The sequence below is a fragment of the Dermacentor albipictus genome, chromosome 1, assembly GCF_038994185.2.
Source record: "Dermacentor albipictus isolate Rhodes 1998 colony chromosome 1, USDA_Dalb.pri_finalv2, whole genome shotgun sequence".
NCBI classification, from domain to species: domain Eukaryota; kingdom Metazoa; phylum Arthropoda; class Arachnida; order Ixodida; family Ixodidae; genus Dermacentor; species Dermacentor albipictus.
This window is the reverse complement of record NC_091821.1, coordinates 285,321,156-285,328,106: the sequence shown is the minus strand read 5'-3', so window position 1 is coordinate 285,328,106 and position 6,951 is coordinate 285,321,156. Positions and strand designations below refer to the sequence as shown.

Below are 6,951 nucleotides of genomic sequence, written 5' to 3'. Positions count from 1 at the left end.
TCCAGTCCCTTAATTACCGACCCCTTGCTCTTCCCCGTCAACAGAAGAAATACTCGAATCTGTCGCTAAACAAGCGTCTTTAACAATCGAGCAAAGAAAGGAGTTAAAAGAGCTTGTACACAACTTCAGCGATTTGTTCAGTCCCTATCCCGGTAGGACCAACCTTGTGCAACACGACATTGACTTGGCACCTGACCAACCCTTCCATGCAAGGATGCACACATTTTCGCCCCGTCATGAGAAGCTGTTGAACGATTCCGTTCAGAACATGCTGACACTGGGTCTCATTGTGCCAGGGGAAAGCGAATACATGTCACCGATGTTTATCGTACAAAGTCCTGGCAAGGAACCCAGATACTGTATTGACTATCGTAAGCTGAATGCGATAACAAAAACGAAGACGTTTCCCATTCCTAATGTTGAAGCCTTGATCGAGAAAGTTTCCGCGGCACAGTACATTTCTACGTTAGATATGGTACGCGGCTTCTGGCAAGTGCCACTCACGGAGAACGCTCGCCGCTTTCCTGACTCCGACAGGCACATATCTCCCTTTGGTGCTTACTTTTGGTCTCAAGAATGCGCCGTTCGTATTTTCAAAATTAATGACTCAAGTGCTCACAGGCACCGAGTCTTTCGCTGCGCCTTACCTCGATGACATCGCTGTTTTCTCGAGTACTTGGAAACAGCATTTGGACCATCTGCAGCAGGTATTCCTTCGAATCCGTCAAGCAGGCTTGTCTCTCAAACTGAGCAAATGCTCTCTTGCAAGCACTGAAGTCCACTACTTAGGGCAGGTTGTTGGCCAAGGGAAGCGACGCCCTTCCGAACTAAAAGTTGAGGCAGTCACTAGCTTTCTTTTGCCAAAATCAAAGACTAACTTGCGTTCCTTGTTGGGTTTAGCTGACTATTACAGAAGCTACATTCCAAACTTCGCACATATCGCTAGTCCTCTTACAGATGCTCTGCGCAAGACCGAGCCTACTATTTTGGGTTGGAATACGGCGCGTAACGATGCATTTGCTGCGATTAAAAAATATTCTTGTCAGCGCACCGGTTCTCGCGGCACCAGATTACTCTCTCCCTTTCTTAATTCAGTGTGACGCCAGTGACCACGGAATGGGCGTTGTTTTAAGTCAGGTGAACGAAAAAGGCGAGGAGCACCCTGTTGTCCACGCAAGTCGAAAGCTAACGTCACGCGAGGAAGCCTAAAGCACAATAGAAAAAGAATGCGTTTGCTTAGTGCGGGCTCTCGAAAAACTATCATGTTACTTGAAAGGTTCTTCCTTTGTTTTTGAACCCGATCACTCCCCCTTAGTGTGGTTGAACCAAATGTCAAACAAAAATGGTAGCTTGATGAGGCTGAGTCCAGCGCTTCAACAGTTCGATTTTCTAGTGCGGCACAAGAAACCCATACAAAAATGCTTCCTTACTTTCTTTAGAACTTTTATCAACATCCTATCAACTTTAGTAACATCCTATTGACTTTTACTTTTTAGTAACGTTTGTCAAAAGAAAGTTGCTTACTTCTTTTCTAACTTCAGTATGTAAAAAGAAAGTTACTAGAAAGTTAAGACACACTATTTTAACTTTTTAGAAACACGATTCAATAGGAAGGTAATAAAAATAATTATGTTCTTAAAGTACATAACCCAAGTTACAAAACATGCATGAATATTATTCAATAAGGTTATAATTATTCAGTGAACATGGCTGGTGCAAGACAGTGTTGTTTCATGGACAGGTGCAACTTTCCACAATTTGCAATCAACTTTCTAGTAACACTGGTTACTACAAAGTTGTTAAAAATGATTTAGTGAAAAATGAACATATAACAGCATCTGAACTATAAATGAATATGCAAAGACTGGCTGCATTAAAAAAATGCTTTTTTTGCACAGTAACTGTTTTCCTAATTTTTAATCAACTTCCTAGTAACAGATGATAGTAGAATGTTCACAGAAAAAAATTGCTTCTAATACCGGACGCTAAGAGGAAATATGGTCTCACCAATTCAAGATGTGGGCACGTATTCTCGAAAACACGACAGCTAGTGCCATGGGAAGCGTGTATATGAGCGGTGATCATGAATTTGTGCTCAGTAGGTGTCAAAGAAGCCCGTAGGCCATGCACCATCGCACTAGACGGCGCGCTGATCGGCTCGTGTTCGCCAACTAAAGCGGGAGACACACGGTCCGATTTGGTGTCCGATCCGGCGTCTGACGCGCCGAAACTGCAGCCCGAATCGAGGTGTTTTGCCGTGCCGAAGTGCCGGATCGGACGTCCGGCGTGCGACAAACCGGGCAGATTTTCATCGTTCGACGTGTCCGACAACTGCACCGTCGTCTGGCCGCAGCCATTGGCAGCGCGGCTGGCATGTGACGTTCTCTGACGTTCCCTCCACGGAGGCGGTGCTGGCTTTCCGGTTTCTCGCAGTTATTCTTTTTCCTTGCCTGCTGCAGCTTGTTTCTGACATGAAATAGTTACCATTTCAGTAAAATTATCTCGAACGTGTGCCTGTTACGCAGACCAGCGCCTTGTACACTAGCACTAAGCTACTGGTGAGATCGGGAGCCGCGACGCGAGGGCATTTCGCGAGCAGACATCACACACCGACCGTCTGAGCGAGGCCGCTCGCTTCGCTTGCACGTTTGCCCTTCGCAACGACTGCGTCGAGTAAACCAATTGTATTTAATTACGGCCGACCTAAGTGTACAGTGTTCATTGTTTTGGCAAAAATAAGCACTCTTCGACGAGCTCGCACTGGATCGCAAGCGCCGTCGGCTGCAGCGTCCGCCTAGCTATGCCTACCGGCCCTATCGCTGGCTTTAGCGGAGCCGTCAGTGGACAACGCGCCGTCGTGAAGTGTTCTGTCACTCACAGGGGCATAATTTTATCGACAGCCTTCGCGTAAAGCGAAGCAGTGTTGTGCAGAGTTGTTTATATTGCGTTTCTCGACGTGGATATGAACTCAAGCTGGGGAGTTGGATGTGGGCGGAGCTTACGCGCCGCTCATGCCGTAGCATGCAGCGCCGCACGTCGGATCGGACACCGAATCGTACCGCGTGCGTCTGTATAGCTCGCTCATGGTTCGGCTGAAGTCCCCGTATACACTTTATAAATAAGGAAGCCTACCTAGGCACTGTAAACCCAATGATTGGGGCCTAAATGCCTCTCCGCCTCCTACTACGGCTTCCTTTGAGTGACAGTCTGATCTCGAAGGCCGTGCTTTTGCAACCTGCATGCACCTGAAGCAATTGCGAATCTTGAAGGCAACATCCGCTTAGTTTTTATTATATATACATTTCCTTAAACTTCGTATCACAAAGTACAAAGTACACACTTCTGGACCAAATAAATTTATTAAAAGACTCTATCAAATGTTATTAGGAAAAAACACGCAATTTTTTCATTTAAGACACATTTTTCTAAAAAACCGCAGAGTGGCGCTACTGTAGTATTTGTTTGGTCGACACACCACGTTGGTTGTCGTGAGTGCTCCCTGCAGTAAGGTGATATTTGAGGTAAATTTTAAAAGTGCCTAGACAAAACGTGCTCCTTGTTGTGTGCAGTGACCATCCCAAACCCTCCGGACTCGTGTAACGCCATTAGTTCGCCGTGTGTTTCGAGCGATGCACCAGTGTCGACAGTGAGTGCCCTAGTACAGCTCCCGTCCGAGCTGCCTTTGTTCTGCCGAGCTGCCTGCCCGCGCTCTCGTGAAAAGTCTGGTACTGGGGCTTCGAATTGTAGTGTTTGGAAGACTGTTGAAGGTTGTGCTTTTGTGAAGCTGGAGTTCATCGGCAGTTCTACAGTGCTTGCGCCAGAGAAACGTCGGTGCTTCTGTACCTGTTAGACGAAGGAGCGTTTGCCAAGTCTTGAAAGGTAAGCAAGTTTGGCGCTTGCGCGCATTCTTGAAGCTTATGATTTACGTAATGAGCGTTGTGTTACTAGCTAGAGCAAAGCGCTTTCCTATCGTATGTTAGCCATGTTGCTGTGCACATTTAGCAAGCAATTTCACGAAAGCTTCCTCTGATGTTACAGCGTACTTGCATTCTGCTACCCGCCTTGATTGCTATGCCTGAATGGGCACGCAATTATGAAAACACATTGAAAGTTTGTGTTCGTTCGGCAGTGCGTAATAATTTGAAGACTGCGATTTTGTAGCAATACTTACCCCTCGATTCTATATCACTCTTCTCGCCCACCGCTAACGGCCGGCAGCTGCAGTACGTAGCACGGGCCGGGGCGTCGGTCAGCCTACTAACGAATAGCGCAAAGGAATACCATCGCTACAAAATCGCGGTCCTTAAATTATTACGCAAATTTTGTGCACAATGAGATGTTATAAACACACCTTGCATGTACATGAAAAAAAGGTTTACAACAGAGATGACATATATGCATGGGCACATATATGTGTCAATAAAATACTCGAGCCTCTTTCTGCCTACAGAAAAAGAAGTTATGTCTTCTCGAGGGCATGGCTGCTTGTAATAATGAACCTCTAAGGGAAGGTTTTCTCTAATCCCTATTTTTGATATCTAAATGCTTATGTGGCATGTACAAACTGCTTGCATCCATTTCTCATTGGGATGAGCTGTCTGAATTTTAATTTTCAGTAATAATTGCAATAATTAACTACTTTCACCTGTCTTCTAATGACTAAAGTTCTATGCTTCTGCCTTGACAAACCTTTTGTGAAATTAGTTTGATGAGGCCCAATATACAGGGCTTTCTAAATTGAAGGTATCAGTACCTATTAAAGACTATGCTAACTATGAAAATGCTGCTTGTGTATATTGTTTATTCACTCTGTCAGACAAAATCTTTACACCCAAGTGCAGTCAGTAAATTTAAAAGTGCATGTCTGCAAGGGGAACCAGAATTGTATTTGAAGACAATTGCATCTTGTTTGATAGTTCTCGAGCACTTGTGCGCCACTAATCGAGCACAGCTTGGCCCTATACTCGATGAGGCTTGAAGCTTTCAATGTCTGCTAATCAGTAAAACAGCACCAGATCTCACTCTGTGTCAAGGGGTGGCAGACATTTGCTTAGTTCTAGGCAGATGCATGTCTTTCTTTCGCATTGAAGTTCCCAATACCTTCTAGTCTTACGTACAATGCATGTATGGTATACGTAAGGCTGCTTTGTTCTTTAAACCGAATCAACAAGAAGCAGCGACTTCCGTTTTTGCAAACCTTACCCTACTTCCTAACCATTCCTTGATCAAATGCGTATAAAATGAATCTTTGGTTGTTGTATTCTTTCACAGGTAGACATCGGTGACGGTGTATGCGTTGAAAAGGGCCTGCTGAAGAGGCTGTGCCTGGATGCTAACAACTCAGGCTTTCACTTCGCGGAGGGCCTCCTTAAAGCTCCTTTTTCAATAGAAGACGTTGAAGGGAGGTCCTTCTTTGGGCGGCTGTCAAATGCCTTCCACAGAAGGATCCGTTGGATTCCAAGAAGGTCAGCACCATAGTAGGTATGTGTGTCACAAAGAAGCATCTTAATATTCTTTGTGCAGTTTTCAACAAAACTCCTTTCATGGCAATTTCAGTGCTATCTTAGGGTATACTCCTTTCTTTCCTGCTAAAATAGCTATTAACCTGATTATAATAGCATATTATAATGCAAGCTTTGCCACCATAACTAGAAAATTGACATTACTGTTGGCATATGTATTTTTGTGATAGAGGCCCTGGTCATATGAATGCACTGATAATATCCTGTCTTGTGGAAAGCTAACATGTTTAGTAACAAGCTCACTTTGACAATGTCTGCCTGCACAACAAAGGCATTTTGTAATCTTGCTGTAGAACGTCCGTAATGCCTGTTCAACTGCTTACATGTTGCTTGTATCATTTCGTGGTTCTTAAGTGCAACATAAAAATCAACTCTTCTATGTACCTGTGCCCAAGCAAAGCTGCAGCATAGTTATGACTGACACCTTGCCTTTCCTAAGATAATTCACACATGAAACTTCCATGTACTAGTCACAATACGAATATCGAAGTTCATTAAACTGAAGTTGGTTTACAGCTTTTGTTTGTAGATGACAATCTGTACGAGAGTTTATGTGTCGTGCATCTGTTGGTGTTACGCACATCCATCACGCTCCCAGCTTTAATGCACGAATTCAGTCATTTCACGCATTTTTAGGACTTTGCACAAAACAGGTGGAGATGTTTATAGCTCACAGGATTGAAAGCTTCTCTTGTGCACTTCCTTTTTAAGAAACAGATGCATGGTGCGTTGCAATGTCACTGTAGCAAAACTAATATATTGCCTTTTTTCTTCTCGTTTCTAGACTACACAACGCAACATTTCAGCCTACTTCCAGGGCAGCTGGAGAACTCGTCCTCCTTACTAGCCCGGGGATGTTAAATGGATGTGTTCAAGCACAAATGGAAACCCGTCTTCTTCTGTTGCATGCCACACCTAGCCACTTGGCAATCACTATTCGCCAAAGACAGATAGTTGACAGGATGTTACTAGCAAGTCGTTAGGATATATAAAGGTGGTTAATAAATAGTCATTGAACAGTTTTTAGGAAGCAAATAAAAATTTTATTCAGAGATAATCAAAGCTTACTTTTGCAATATATAATTGCAAAAGTAATTACCTCTGAATAAAATTTTTATGTACTTTCTAAAAACTGTGAAGCGACTATTTATTAACCACCTTTATACATCCTAACGACTTCTTAGTAACATCCTGTCAACTATCTGTGGCGAATAGTCGACAGGATGTTACTAGCAAGTAGTTAGGATGTATAAAGGTGGTCAATAAATAGTCGCTTCACAGTTGACACTTTCTAACGACATAAGATAATAAGCAGTCAGTAAGAATTCTATCGACATTTTATATCTATACCTTCAATTCAATATCGGTGGCCAATAGTTGGTACGAGGTTACTAGGAAGTTGTTACGGTGTCTAAAGACATTTTATAGA

The 6,951-nt window shown here is 43.6% G+C and overlaps 1 long non-coding RNA gene across 1 annotated transcript; it reads left to right on the top strand.

The window, feature by feature from the left end:
• Nucleotides 1–3,520: 3,520 nt before the first annotated feature.
• Nucleotides 3,521–6,530, top strand: LOC139057157 (uncharacterized). Its single transcript, XR_011512600.1, has 3 exons — nucleotides 3,521–3,879; nucleotides 5,272–5,481; nucleotides 6,307–6,530. It is a non-coding gene; the product is annotated as an uncharacterized lncRNA (long non-coding RNA).
• The last annotated feature ends 421 nt before the right edge of the window (nucleotides 6,531–6,951 follow it).